Here is a 16,502-nt window from a genome sequence, read left to right as displayed (position 1 = left end):
ATCAATGGACTGACATTCCTCACATTTCCATATAACCGTTCTAATGGTTGCTTTTGTCATGGTTGGGCAACTTCTGACAAAGTAGGTAGTGCGTCGCACCTCCGGATGTCCACTACCTTTGTGAATAGCCATGATTTGACTCTCATCCAGCTCGTCGGTGTGAACCGCGCCTATCATCGCGTCAAGCCCGTTTTTCTTTTTCATTGCCTCAAACCACGTCTGTGGTACTCGTCTCAATCGGTCAGCAATGTTTTGTGCTGATGGGACCAGCGTCACGTCCACTGTCAGCCCGTACTCTTTCCTTTAGAGTGCTTAGTCCTCCTAATAAGCATCTCGCTTGCTGCTTTGGTGCGCACTCGCGCCTTTCCAATTAGCGTGTCCGAGACCCAATGGTATACGCAGACAGAATCTGTCTTTATATGTAGCACTTTACTCTGCCACTGTAGAGCCAAATTGATACCTTTCAATACGGCATCCAGCTCGGCTAAGTTGATATGTTGAGAGTCACCTTCAGGTCGCAGCCAACATGCATCCTCCAACACAGTTTCGCGCATCTCCAAGGCTGCACCAATTGCTAGGGAGCTAGCATCGACCCATACATTCAGCTCTTTGCCATCCACACACCAATTTCCCCGGACCGGATCGTTCTGCTGCACAGATAACAAGGTTTCGAACATCATACGATGCAGTACGGCGTCCCTTGCTTCATCATCCCAGCCTTTTGTTACCGAACTTACTCTCCTTCTAAGTAATCCACAAGCCACATGAAGCCAACTGCACACCGGAAAGTGCCCGACAAGTCGACCACACAGGGAAAACATTGTTCATCGTGTAACAATGCTGGGAGCCTCTGGAATTGCATTTCCTTGCTTCCACCGTAGTTCACTGTGTTTCATCCAGACCGCCAATCCAAGCACCCATGCACTGTCTTCAACCGCTCCGGGTTCTTGCACTCCAACCTAAACTGCACTAGGTGTTCTCTTACATGGGTCGCGGGCACCACGTCCTCGTTGACAAAAATGTCATCGATGTAAGCAGATGCTGCGCGGCTTACAACTTCTTCCTGAGACAATACTTTGCTGACAATTGCTCTCATGATCAGGGGAGCCACATTCAAACCAAACCCCAGACGGGTCAGGCAATATTTTTTCCCATCGATTTCCACAGTCTGGTATGCCCACAGTGTCTCATGGACCCGGACTTGTAGGTATGCTCTTCTGAGGTCTAGTAGAGACACGTTAGCACCTTTTTGTTTCCATTTGTGCAACTTAGCCGCACAACATCTGCGTTGGCCGTAAACGTGTCTACGTAATGATTTAGCTTCTGGTAGTCCATTACCGGGCGCACTTTGGCTTTGTTCTGCTGCATCATAGCCATCAAGGGAATTAGGCCTTTGGGAGGTCCCAATTTATCCTCTGGGTACGGCACGAGCCAACCATTATCTATTCAGGTGCGGAGCTCCTGCGTGTATTCTTCACGGATTTCTGCTGGCACTGGGTATTCTGACACTCGATTATGTAGTGTTTCAGGGGCGTGGTCCTCAGACCACTTCCACGATGCGGTCCACGTTCAGTTTTGATGATCAAAGGTGGCGGTGAAATCTGGTTCATTAATAGAAATGGCTGCGCATTTAATATTTTTCCTGTCGCCCAGCCGCACTGATCCTGTAGGGTTGACAATGACACCGCCCAGAGCTTTTATGGCGTCGATCCCTAGAAGTAAGTCAAACCCCAGCGGTTTGCCACGCACCACTAACACTTCGATTCTGGCAGACACACCTTTGTCAGTGGACACAGAGACCGCTCCAACACCGCAGCACGCATGGGACATTCCACCAATCGTTTTGACATCTACGTTTGTTTTTCTCCAAGACCGACACTGGTCTACATGTAAAATAGTCCTAGAGCATCCTGTATCAATAAGCGCCAAACATCGCGTCCTGTCAACATGGATGCTTATCACTGGGAGCGTCGTGCTCGCATCTTGGTGGGGAAGGAGACTGGCGCTTATGCGTCCTCCCCGTGCTCGTTTCCCGAGTCCAGTGTCCACTCTCACCACAACGGTAACACCGTGCTCCACGTTTTCAACAGTCCTTTGCAAAGTGGCCTTTCGTATTGCACTTGAAACAGGTCACACTAACAGGAATATTTTGGGCCTTGTGGTTGTTGGATGAGCGTGTGGCCGCAACCACGTCCTGATTATGTTCCCCAGTCGTCGTCAAAATTCTTGCTCTCGACATTAGTTCCCCCATGGTCAGGACTTTGATGTTCGGCACCTGTTGAAGAGCAATTGAGATAGCGTCAGGGAATCCAGTGACGAAAGTCAATTTTGTGAGTCTCTCTAAGCCATCTCCTGTGAATCCGGCCAATCCAATCAACTGCCTGATTTTGTTGGTGTAAAGATCTACACATTCGCCAGCCCATCTAACCATAGTTATTTTTTATTGCTGCAAACGCGTCGTCGGTAAATGCCTCCTTTAATCGGGCCTCAATCTGGTCTATTTCTCTTTAATCGTCCTCCTCCATTTCCATGTAGAGGGCCAGTGCATCACTTTCCAGATATAAAGGTAGCAGACTCGCTACATCATCCACCTGCTGAAGTTGTGCGACAAGTCTCACTTTTTTCAGCCACGCTACAATGTCTCCCTCGCCAGAGAACGGCTTGATAATATCGCTGCTTATATGCACCTTCGCCATAGTCGGGCCGAAATAGCTTGAAACAAAAATCTAGTAGGCAAAACAAACAAAAAAAAATACAACTAAAAACAGACGGAACAAAAACTCGCTTCTCGCAGACACGTGGATCGTAACAAGCAGAATCTACTCACCAGAATCACCTACACACAATCTGCAGAACGCTCCCTCTCCTTTCCAGTGTCCTGCCTTTATAGTGGCCGGGAACGACATATTTGCATAATCGCGCGAGAGCAGACGTGATTCAACGATAATTACATTGGGTAAACGCTAATAAAAGCCCATGGATGCTATCTTGGAACTCTCTCTTTCGCTCAGCCCAAAACAGATGTATCCGAGGTAAGCTCTCTATTTCTCATTTTGATTACTGCTAATTCTTCTATAGATCCCTTTACATAAATAAAAATAACAATTAAAAACAAATAAAAAAAGAGACAGAACAATGAAAAACTGGAATAAATAAAAAGAGTAGAAATGAACAAAACAATAAACAAAATCTTGGACAATAGGCATTGGACATTATTTGGATTGTTCAGACTACTGGAGTATTATTTTCATACTTTGGTCATCCTGACTGAGTAGAAGTCGTAATTTGTAATTATATATTGAATGTTTCCTATGCTAAGGATTGAACCTTCTTATAACTTACTTATAACTGGATTTAACTAAATACTTTATCCACTACATGAACCCCATGGATTAAATGAAGCATATCATTTCAAATTCCATGATGATGCCGGAGTTTGACAGAAACATTTTCCGGTTCAGCACGATACAGCTGAAGAAGTTCGGAGGTTCATTTACCTTAGATAAGAACAGTAGTCTGAATAATCTAAATAATACACATTATGAATCCTCATCTCAATAATTCAAGAAGTTAGTTTGTTTTTTTACCAAGGAGTCACCACTTATCAAGGCCCAGAGTCCACTCGAGGATAAGGGTTTATAAGTGTACAATGGTCAATGGGACAGTGACATAGTAGATGAAAACAGTAGTCCGAATAATCTAAATAATACAAATTATCAATCCTCATCTTAAAAATTCAAGAAGTTAGTTGAAGATTAGGTTGGTAAACATTTATTGTTTGGTTGCGTTGATTCATATAATCATTTTAACAATTTGATCTAATTTCATTATAAGAAAAATTAAATTTTTAATATTTATAAACTTATATCATTTCAAAAGTGAGGAGCCAACAAAAAAGAGTGTTTACTTTCATGCAATCTTTCATGAAACAATTTAATGCAATATGTTGATGATCAAAAGATTCCTTGGAGTTTCCACTTCTTTCAGTCACCATTGCAAATATATTTCCATTTTTACATTAGCCATTAGCCATTTATATCTCACTGATATCGGCTATTGGTTTTCTGTGGAATGTGGACGGCAGTAAAAATCTCAGGATTCCAGTACTCTAAATGCCACTCCCGTGGAAGTGCACTTCTGTCTTTCTTAATTGTACACATATACTTTTATGGAAGCAATCAGTACTGGTGGCATCATGTTTAGGGGAAGTAGAAGGGGCATATTATGCCATTTATTTTAGCAGTTTAAGTTTCCATAGTCTCTTGGTTATTCTATCTTAGTTTATCTTGTTATGTCAGTTGGCTTTTGTGTTCAATAATCTTTCATATTTCATTGTTTTTAACAACACCATTTTTCACATAGTGTTAAATTTCCTTTTGGTTCTTGATCTTCTTTTTTTCCAAACTGTTCATAGTAACCCTTAATTTACAGCTCCAAAACACAATACTTAATTTTTCTTTTGTCTTATTAAGCAGAAAAATCAATCAAGCTGAGTTTTTTAAAAAGTTGGTGATGATGCAAATATTTTCACTTATGGTCATAGTTTATTCATTTTTTTATAATAAACATGATGACCAATGTTTTTGTTTTAATACTAACAATGTTTTCATATACATAATAAATTTGATTAATGTTTAAAGAGGAAGTAAGCACATCACAGTAAGATGGCTTAAATTAAGTGTGTAGAGAGAGGAGTCGATCCGCCACAAAATTTCCAACTCATATGTTATCGTTCATTTTCTGAATATGGCTTATGATGGCATGTAAAGGCTACCAAAATTTTGCTATATTGTACAGAAATCTGTTTTTTTGTGAGTGATTGCATAAATGTAAATAATGAGTTCTATGAAGAATCACATGCTTTATAAGACTATGGGTTGCTTCAAGTGTGTGTATGTGTTTCTATAATTATACATTTGTACAAGCTAATGACTTTTTCTAAATAAATTAAGCTGTGACTATTCTCTTTTGCTTTCATTTTTCTTATTTTGTTCTAGCTGGTGACCGACATCCAACCGGATGCCAGACATTCACTCACTATCTCATACATCTCCTTAAGGTTCTAATCATCTCTTTAAATGCAATTTTCTTTCTTTTTTTTATTTAACTTCAGTAAGTTTTAAGATATCAAGGGGCTCTCTACTGGAGCTAACACTTGATTCTGTTATGATTTAAATTTATATCCGAGGGCTCTTTTAAAAATAGAGGCTGTTCCCTTTATGGCTGCTATTTGTATTTCGTTACAGTTTGATCTTCCAGGGATTGCTTCTAAGTATTTCTGAAGGTTCTTTTTTATTAAACTAGTTGTTCCTATCACAACCAGTATAATGTTTATTTCTTTCAGAGACCATGTGGTTTTTAGATCATTTTTTAGGTCCTGATATTTTGTTATATTTTCCCGTTTGGCTCTATTAAGGCCAAAGTCATTTGGGACTGTGACATCGATAATGAGCACAGTTCTTTCGGGCTTGTTCCATATTACAATATCTGTTTTGATGACCTTGTCTTTTATGTATCTTTCTATTTTTGTTTTATTTTACTTCAGTCAAAGTTCTCAGAAATCAAGGGGCCCACAACCAGGGGTTAACACTTGAACTCTATATGAGATACATAGATATTCAAATGTTACATTAAAGTTCTTTATTTCTCAAACACTGAGTTAGTAAAGAAATTGAGAACATAATTTTCCTCTCCCCAATTAACCGTTTTCATACATTGTAGTATATCTTTCATTTTGGTCTTACTGGATTCCAGGACAAGAATTTATCTTGTCTGGTGGAGTATCCAGCTTCGTGTTATTACTTTAGGTAACATCACTTGGAGAAGGTGCACCATTCCTCGTAAAAGCTAATGTGAGTTAGTCATAGTGAGGAGATCTGTATGTGGGCAGCGAATACTATGTGATTTTGAATATTTGATCAGGGTTTACTTCTATGGAAAAAGTATCCTCATGCCAGGTTGTTCTGACAAACCCCTGTACAGAGAGACCTTAGACATTCGAGGACAGTGTCTAGTAGGCATTTAAGTTCTCTCAGCCCCAGTGTATGTTTGTCTGTGTTCAGCTAAATTTCCTTTATCACTAAAACAAGAATTACACCTATACAAGAATATGGTTTTTAGCCTGTGTGTGTTCGAATATGTCTCAAAAGGTTTGATTTATTTGCGACAGAAAGACCACAGATTTCACAAGAATAATGTTTTTCCCTAGCATTTTTTACCAAAGTTGAATCATCATTGAAAGAAGAGTTAAATACTTTTCTAGAATTTTGTTTTTCTTTAGTGAGATTCTGCATTACACTTGTCAGTTTAGAAACACATGACATGATGAATAAGATTTTAGTTTCTTAATTACTTTGGGTGTTCAAGGTTTGAGTTATCATACTTTTCTACTACAATAGTTTCTCTTTGGTGAAATGTTGCATTTCAAGTTTGGAGACATTTGAAATGACAAAACCTAATATTTTTTTATTCTTTGTTTTATCAGACCTCATTGTTTTATTTTAACACAGAAATAATTTAAATTTATAAATTCAAGTTGATAAAATATGCAAGGAAAAGGAAAAAATTAAAATTATAATTTTTTATCTGACATTCCTGAATGTCAGCCTGAAAATTTGAATGACCCACTAGAGAGTTTGAATTGATGTTTTTTCACTTCTTTACTAACTTATTTGTAGAGCCCAAGTGTCAGAAAGAAGCCCCATGATTTCTGAGAACTTACACCGAAGTAGAATGAAAAACAAAGGGAATTTCATTTAAAATTAAAGAAAATTATTACATTCTAAATCTACAACTAATTCACAGTATTTGTAAGGCAAGACAATAATTAAAGTTATGAAAACATTTAATTGAAATCCCCTAATCTCAGCTTTTGAGTTCATATCCCTTCAAACCCGATTAAAAGAGAAAGATTGTTAATCAACATGAATTTGTCACTTATTTATTTTTGCTGCAAGACATTTTGAAATTTTAAATGCTAACTAAATAGATTCTTATAAAATATTGATTTCTTTCAAGATTGATTCTTCAAGTAATCTCTATAAAATTGAACAACAAATGGATAGCTAACATCATTTCCAAGTAAAATATCACAAATACTAAAACTAACATTTTTCTATGGAAAAGATGATTAGAAAAAAGATCATTAGAAAGATATATGTAAATTAAATGTGTTAACCTATTAAAACGAGCCAAAAGTTATAACCTAATGACTAAGAATGAGTGCTTTCTGCTTTAATGTTGTTACTTGTATATGAGTTCTTCATACAACCTTCAAAAAGACGAAATATATTAGATCAAAATATATCCCTGTTTTAATCTTATTATTCTTATAAGGTCATCTGCTTACTTATATGCTTTCTCTGTTATATGGCCACACACACACATATAACATTATTTAAAGTTTTTAAAATATTTTTTGTGTAATAAAAACATCGATTTTTTCTTCTTTAAAATGAAACAACAACTCAAGTATCACTTGAATATGAAAGGATAGATTGAAAGAATGAGCATTACCAATGTTAGCTTGAATGTAAGATTCAAAGTTGCTATTCCCTGTATACAAACATGCATAAATTTTGCAACATTGTGCTTTTTGTCCAATTCGTATTTTCTCTATTAAATCCACTTACAGCACTCACATTTCCTGCCAAAATAGTTTTTCAAGGAATTCTTTGTATTTTGTTATTTAGGTAAACTGTCATTCTTCTTTGCTGTTTATTACATTCACTTTTATTTGATCAGAAAATTTAGATTCAGTAAAATTCATCAGACAGGAAAACGGGAACATCTGTAAAAGAAACAATAATTTAAATCCATTATTTACACTTTGCTACATATACAAGAATCAATATTTATCATCATGAATTTAGAATGTTCATACACTCATAAATTCCAGTATATAGTTCATAAGGATAAAGGTGTTAATTATGAGATGTTATAATTCTGAGAGGTTATCACAGTAGACTACATGAAAGGCTACAGTTTTTTATTACAAAAACAATTGAAAAAGGCCGAAGAACACCTGCCTGACTGACTGGAACTTTGTTAATATAACAACACCAGAAAGACAATAATTTGTTCTATGATAGCAACTTTTCTACAAATATATTTCTCTATTAGCAGACAAATTCAATTGGTTTCTAAGTGTTTGAAATCTATCCTACGAATAACTTTATGCATCACAAATAATTTTGAAAATATATACTATGTTCAGAACAAAAGCAAAAAAGACTCAGCTTTAGTATTACACAATTGTATCCTGGAATAAAGAAATATGCTCACAAATCTGCACATCTGAAATAAAATACATACTTTCTCTACAATAAGCAAACATATGTTGATCACAATATTGTAGCAATTATAGAATATTTCATATTTATTAATTTTGATGAAGTGAAACGATGACATGCCAGCCATAGGTCTGCCCTCTCTTTATGAAAGGAAAAGTGGACACCTGCCATTATGAAGGGGAGACATTGCGGCAGCAGAATCAGACATGAGTGGAGGCGAGTGATGCAAGGAAGAGTCAGCCAAAACTGCAACTCCTTTAATGACACTAAACTACAATACTTATCCCAATCGATGACCTTTGATGTCATCTCTCCCTTTTGCTATGCCTTCAGGATAAGTTAGAGGAGTTCCTACTAATTGTAAATAGCTCCTACTTCTCAAGACGGGCTAGATGGGTTGCCAATGCACATCATTGACTCAAGATGTCAGCTAGCAGAAAAGAGCAATGCGAAACAAACTCACTGGATAGAATGGTAGCAGTTCAGTTAAGGTTAAGGATCGTTCTAAATTAAATAATCAGAAAAAAGTTGAATCTTATTTTTAATTTTAGAGTTTAATGATCATGTGTTTTTGTTAGTGTTTATGATAGAGAGCATTGGCTTCATAAATTGGCTTCATAAAAATCACTTTTCTTTATTTGAGACCATTCTTTTGCAATTTCTACTTTCAAACGCATTACTAATGTTTCTTCCTTTCTCAATATAATCAATGACCAAGGTATTTTGTTCATTCAAAAACACAGGCCAAATGTTGCATGCTGATCCTTGTGATTTAGTTACTTATATTGCCAATCAGCTGATTGCGGACTTCATTCCGAAGTGGTACATCGAAGTTCATCCATTGTTACATATTGACACAAAAACTACTGTTTTGCATTGAAACACTTGCAAGTAACACTCTGGATAGAAGCCACATTATGGTTTTAGTTTGTGAGCAAACGAAGCACCCACTGAACACAGTCTTTTCATTTGGGCTGTTGGTCATAGTCGACCTTTTGTTGCATCTGATTTAAATGCTAAGATTGTACAATACCAAGTTGTTGCAAAAGAACATAGTAGGATAAGATTAGTAATTTTTATCATTAAGTAAAGTAAAAGCAGAGTTAATGATTTAATGGAATATTTTGAAGCTTTTTTATCTTTTTCTCATTTTCTTATTTTATTTTTGCTGAAGATGGGGGATCGTACTGGATACCAAAGATTTACACACTATCTCAAACATTCTAAATGAGAGATCTTTTTAAAGATTTTAACCGTTATTCTAAGAGCAATGGTTTGTATTTCTCTTGCACTTGGTTTACCCATTTTATTTTTCGCTTGATAGCTTTAGGATTCTTTTTCATGAATTTGGTGTCTCCTAAAATTACTGGAATGATTGAGATCTTCCAAATATTCAAGTTTCTTTTCATGTCATACATAAACCTTTGTTTTTCTTTATCTTCTTCCTCTCAGCTCTAGTTAATTCAGCATCACTGTGTACACTAACTTTTACTAGAGTTGCTTCTTTTCTCTCGACCCATATCACTATATCAGGTTTAACACCTCCATTTTCTAAGTATGAAACTGCGGAAATTGCAAATTGTTTTTTCGGTATATGTTCCTAGAACTGCTGATATTTTTGATATTTAATATTTTACAGATGATCTAGTGGAGATATTTACACATTAAATTATGTCGCATTGTATATATCCCCCAGCAGAACCTTAAAACTAGATATTATAACTGTAAATTGTTGTCAATTGCTGTCAATTCAAACCTTGACACTTCAAAAGCATGTGGACCCGACCTCATCCCAGCTGTGCTATTAAAAAAGTGCTCAACTGAAGTAGCTCCAGTTCTCTCCAAACTCTACAACAAATGCCTTAATGAATCTTGCTTTCCGGGCTGTTGGAAAACTGCTTCTGTGGTACCAGTATTCAAGAATTCTGGTGAAAGAACTGACTCATTAAATTATCGCCCTATTAGCCTCCTCCCACTTTTTGCCAAAATATTTGAGACCTTAATTAACCATGCTCTAGTCCAGCACCTTACAGATGCTAAACTTCTGACCGACCAACAATATGGATTTAGACAAGCCCATTCCACGGCAGACATCCTCACTGTAATCTCTGAACGCATATACCATTTACTGGACAAAGCGGGAGAGGGCAGAGCGGTAGCTCTAGATATATCTAAGGCTTTTGACAGGGTATGGCATGAGGGTCTCCTCAGGTAGATTAGATCATACGGTATCACTGGTAGAATGCTTAACATAATTAAATCCTTCTTAGATAAGAGAAAAATCCAGGTTGTCCTCGACGGTCGTACATCTAAACAATATGATATAAATGTGGGAGTGCCCCAGGGATCTATCCTTGACCTCTGCTGTTCCTGATATTCATAAATGACCTCCCCGACAAAATTGTCTCTGAGATGGGTATATATGCTGATGACACCACACTCTATAGCAGGCACGACAGGAAAACAAATGAACATATATCTAAAGTAATGGCAGAAACACTAGAGGATGATCTCCAATCAGTAGTGGAATGGGGACAAAAATGGATGGTCACGTTCAATGCCGCCAAGACAAAACTGGTTTCATTCAATAATTACAAGAAACCTTCTCTACCACCTATAGCAATGGCCAACGACTCTTTATCTGAGAGTACGTCTCTCAAGCTCCTTGGCCTAACGTTCACAGGAAACATGAGTTGGAACAATTACATCGAGGGCATTGCCAGGGCCGCTGCAAGGAAGGTGGGCTCTCTACCGTGCTAGAAAACTTCTAACACCCGAAAGTATCCTGTACCTCTATAAGGCCACTATTCGCCCATGTATGGAGTATTGCTGTCATATTTGGGCTGGTGCATCGGCTACTAGTCTCTCGCTCCTTGACAGGGTTCAAAAGAGAGTCGCAAATCTGATAGGCCCTAAACTGGCATCTAAGCTTCAGCCTCTGTCCCATCGTCAAAACATTGCATCCCTCTGCCTGTTCTACAAGTATTATAATGGCGAATGCTCTGAAGAACTGCAAGCACTTGTGCCCCCACGACGTGAACACCCTCGACAGACCCGACAAGCTGCAAAATCCCACCCCCACACTGTAGAGATCCCTAGATGTAAAAGATCTTTCTACTCCAGTAGTTTCTTCCCCAGAACTGCTAGACTTTGGAATTCCTTTCCAGGTCACTGCTTCCCCAACTGTACTGATACGCATAAGTTCAAGTGCAACGTGAACCAACATCTTGCTGCCCTAATCCCTACATAGTACCCCAGTAGATGTTTCCCTGATAGTAGCCCCCTACACCAAAGTGGCAATGTGCCTTGTTTGGGGTGAAAATGTAATAAAAAAAAAAAAAAAAAAAAAAAAAAAGACTGTTTGTAAACTCACTCCAACTTCTAAACTGTCTGTGAACTCTAAATATGTTTTTTTGTCACTGCTATCCTTTGATTAATCATCCTATTTCAGATGCCAATACACCAACGTTACTCTTGAAGGAGAATATGACCCTCATAATCAAACTGAAACACCAGACAAAAATGTCAAGGCTCTTTGCTAACAGGCCCTTATTATCAGAATGTGCCAGGTAACACTTGCCATGTAACAGATATTTCAATCTTACATGTTATAAAATGACAGAAAACCTCATAACACAGCCAAAAATACAAGATGGCTGAAATAATGGTGGCATGTTATCATCAAGTATTGTCTGGGCCCATAACCTTTGACACTTATTTATAAATTGAAGTATCGATCATATCAATATATCCCTTGTTTAATGTGATTCCAGACTAGAGGATAAATGCAATAAAGGTACATAGACATTGTTTACCATAACACATACCAAGGCGATTGAGACTAGGAAAAATTAGCCCCTACAGAAATTTACAATAGAAAAAAGGAATTATATTTCTGAAACTTTAAGATAAAGAATGATAATTCAGATTATTTGAATTATTCGAACTACTGTTCTTGAGTGTTATTTTCACACCGTTTTTGTTGATTTAACCTTCTCAGGTGTATCTTGCTGAACTCGGGAATCTTTCTATCAAACTCGGTAATCTGTATAGAATTTTGCACAGAACCATTTATTTTATTCATGCTCTCATTCTGTCATCCATGATTTGGTAAAAACTCTAAGGAATTTGTAATTGTATCTTGAAGGTCGTCCACACTGAGGACTGATTATTCAACCTGCAGAAGAGCATAACTTATAAGTAGATTTTACCAAATTCAGTACAGATTCTCAATTTTAATCGAAATATTCTTTAGTTTGACAAGAAATGTGAAAAAACATTCAAGATGAGAACAGTAATCAAAATAATCAAAAAAAAAGTAAGTGAGAACAGATGACTATAATTCCCATTTATATAGAACAAAGAATATCTGGTCCATGTACAGATAAGGGAAATAGCATGCAGATCTTTTTTTTACGGTACAAAAAATTGGCAATTTAAACAAAACTTATCGAAATCAGACAAAAATGGGGAGACTTTTTCCAAACCAGACTCTAGAATGAGAATATGGCAAGGAACCGGGGTTTAATATGGAAACAAAGTCAGACAAAAACCATTATTTATGTGTCTGACATGACAGCAATTTTGTAACACCATGTCTGTAAACTGTAATCAGCTGTTTCCAAATTCACTCCCACTCTGCAACGGTCTGTAAACTAACACTAAATATATTAAGCTCTATACCTAGTCATTTGTTGCAGTAATCGCCACACATTGATTAAAAATTATATTTTAGATGGCTTTTGTGTTTCTTGGTGCATCCAACATCGTTTTTCTATTAATCTTATTTTCTATAGTCTTGTTTTAGAGAAGAGATTCCATAGTATCACACCATGACATAAGTGAATACATGCTTTATTAAGAGGTCATTTGAATTTGTCAGTAGGAGCGACTGAGGAAAGACGCAATTATCAAAAGTCCTTCTCTCAGTGGGAGATCATATTGAGCCGGGTATTTCACAGGTCAAAGTCAAATTAAAATTAATTCTGACAAAGATGTTAAGAGATAAGATAATTCTTCAATTGCTATTTATATCTCCAGTTAGTTCCAATTCCACAGATAAGCCATTCTGTGTTTCTTTTGTTCATTTTATCTTTTAAAATTTTGTTGTTTAGTTCCATTACAGGATTGCGGGGTGACTTTAAACCATTTACAACCATGATAATTCAGAAAGAAAAACCTATGACTTTTAGTTAATTCTAAGTTTTGAGGGAACCGAAAAAAATGATAAGAGAAAATAAAAATCTACAAGTAGGTATCACAAACTGGCCTAGTTTAGGTGCGAAAACTAGTAAATAAAGTAAAATTTCCCTTAACTTCAACTTGCGATATCTCGTTTGTTTTTTGGGTTATTTTGATATGGTTTTGATTTAAATAAAATTTAATCTTTTGTCTTTATAGATATATAATTCTTTTTCTTGTGTCTTAATAGTTTTTTTTTCAGGATTTTTCAAGTTATGCCTCTAATTTTGGTAAATGTCGCTTTATTTTTTACACAAAAAAAATGTTGATGTTTTTCAAATTTGTTGCACTTCATATTGTGAGTCTCTAAGTATATAAAAATGGTATCATTTTAAAGAAAAAGGTCACTTAATAACATGGTGAGGTTATTAAAAGGTTATAAGTGATTTTTCTAAAAAAAAATCCAACTTGAAAACTTCAGTGAAAGAAACATGAAAGAAATTTTATAGTAAGAATTCCGAAAAAGGCATCGTTTTGTAGAGGAATATCTCCTCTTTAATAATCTGTTGGTGTCATGTTTATGGCCCCATAAATCAAGGAGCGCACACTAATAAAAGTTGGGGTACCTACAGAGATTTTCAACTTAATGCCAGAGAGACCAATTATCAACTGTCAGCTAGCCAGCACAACTACTGACTGACTGAACGGAAAAACATAAACAAACAACTCATTTCACTATGGACTTACCAAAGTTCTTAGGTGAGATTGTTTTTTCTTTATTATTTAAAAGTAATAGAAAGATATTTTTTTTAATTAATATTTTTAGAACGTCATTAAAAAAAATGAAAATTTACAATTTAAAAAATAATGCCAGTTTATTTTCTATAGCTTTTTCAAACTTTCATATGTTCTTTCATCGCTTTCTCCTTCGGTTACGGTTGGATAAACTTCAGCATTGTTAGATTATTTTAATTAAATTAGTTAATAAAACCGTGTACAAAGCATTTTTAGTTGTGTGGGACTGACGGAAACTTATTTTTTTCGGTTAGATAAACTTTAGCATTATTAAATTATTTTAATTAAATTCCATAAACAAAACGTTCGGCTAGTGACTTATGACGATAAAGTATATGTTTTTGTTATTGTTCAGAAGCATAAGTTTTTTTAATTATGAAAAAAAAAGAGAATTAAAAAAAAATTATTTAAAATAAATTACTTAAAATAAGCATTATTTATTTACTAATTTTTTGTTTCTTTGTTTTGGATTCGTAAAACATGTCAACATTTACGCTTTGTAGAAAAAAACTGACTAAATATAAAAACTCAGTTCCAAGGCTATATATTAGCAAATATATTAAATTATTTTGTCCTAAAATTTGAAAATAATTACATAAAAACTTTTTATGTCAGCATTAACAGAAATTGTGACAGAACGCATATTAATTTTTTTTTTGTCGTCACCCGTACATACACTCATAAATAATAAAAGTGGTTGCAGGACAGAATGGCTGGCATTCTGCAGCAAAGAAGGGTACCAATCTCAAATCACAAGTTATCGGGCAAATAGGTTTAATTCTCTATTTGAAAATGCCCTGGCAATATATCACCATAAAGAGCACATAAAATTATTTTTATCTGTGTTTGCAACATCTTGCAATATGAAATTACAGAGTGTTTTGGCTGACATTTCTGATGAGAGACTACATTCCCTACTTGCTGCAGTTGGTTTGCTGAACATTAATTTGACCAAACCTTTCTGGAAACTTGTTAACAGCACTGTTCAGTATGTTGACTTCCATCACTATATCAAGAAAATGGCTCTAAGTTTAGAATGCTGGATCAACAATCCCCAGTTGTTATTAAAATCTGACTGTAAAGGTGTATTTAATGGGGAATTCTTTGAGGAAGGCAATGTGTCTCTCTGTATTAGTCTCACAGCCCCTGAACTTGTTTTAGAATGTTTGCGCAGGATACTCAGTAAGTTCCTCATTGGCACTAAGCACCAGTTGCATGACTTTAGAAGGAGGTGCTTTTGGAAAAGATGTAGATTAGGAGACGAGAGATGCCTTGAAGAGCTGCCCTTTAACAAATCTGTCAGGTGAGCATGCCTTTGGAGATTTAGATTTTAGCATGCAAACAAAACGACATGCATCACTACATAATCGATCATCTTCAAATATGCTTAAGCGCAATCGGACAACAGCTTGGTTGGAAGTAATACCATCAACAAAGAGGCAATCCATTCTGAGCATCTCCAGAAAACATGCAAAACATTTGCGACAAAAACATGCACAAGAAGCCCTTGTGAAACTTCGTGTCCAAGAAAAAATTGCACAAAATGAAAGATTAAAGAAGGAAAAAGAACGTCAAGCTGCTGCTGAGAAAGAGAGAATTATTAACTCTGTTATTAAGCATGGTGGTCCAGTGAAGTCTGATAAACAGATAAAAAAAATTTCAGAAAGTGGTTTGGAAGCACTCAAAGACCAATTGAGATACCTCAAGGTTGTTTTAGGTGTCAAAATCAACACCAGTGGAAATAAAGTTCAACTGGAAGCTGCTCTCTCTGACTACTTGAAAAGAAATCCAATTGATTCATCTCCACCTCCACCAAAGCAACAAAAAATGTCTTCCCTAAGTGAATCTGCTGAACATTCAGATAACTCCTGCAGTTGTGATGAAGATCCATCTCAGGATATCTTCAGTTATGAACATCAAGGACAATGGGTAGCTGTCTACTATGACACCAACTTTTACATTGGCCAAGTCATTGATATTATATCTGCATCCAGGGCTGTAGTAAAATTTTTAATGCAAAACAAAAAGTAGAAAAGATTATTTTTGATGGCCTTTATCAGATGACATTGCACAAATAGAGTCAGCATTTGTCTACAGATGGGATTTTGAGGTAATACCAGTTTCAAGTGATGGTAGGATTTGGAGGGTTCCTGAGATATCTACCATAGCAGAAGCCTATGAAAGAATTCTGAGAGAAGATCGATAAGAAAGGAATTGTAGTAAGACCTAAAATAT

At 36.0% G+C, this 16,502-nt stretch overlaps 1 long non-coding RNA gene across 1 annotated transcript in view; it reads right to left on the bottom strand.

Annotated features, from left to right (window-relative positions):
* Positions 1 to 5,084: 5,084 nt before the first annotated feature.
* Positions 5,085 to 16,502, bottom strand: part of LOC145295818 (uncharacterized) — a 30,781-nt gene continuing 19,363 nt past the window's right edge. The window contains exon 2 of the long non-coding RNA XR_013869887.1: positions 5,085 to 7,789. This is a non-coding gene — a long non-coding RNA (uncharacterized LOC145295818). The remainder of the gene's footprint in view (positions 7,790 to 16,502) is intronic.

The sequence above is a fragment of the Euprymna scolopes genome, chromosome 16 (genome assembly GCF_053919585.1).
Source record: "Euprymna scolopes isolate OS-2025 chromosome 16, ASM5391958v1, whole genome shotgun sequence".
Classification (NCBI taxonomy): domain Eukaryota; kingdom Metazoa; phylum Mollusca; class Cephalopoda; order Sepiida; family Sepiolidae; genus Euprymna; species Euprymna scolopes.
The sequence above is the reverse complement of the archived record's forward strand: the minus strand, read 5'-3'. Positions and strand labels throughout refer to the sequence as shown.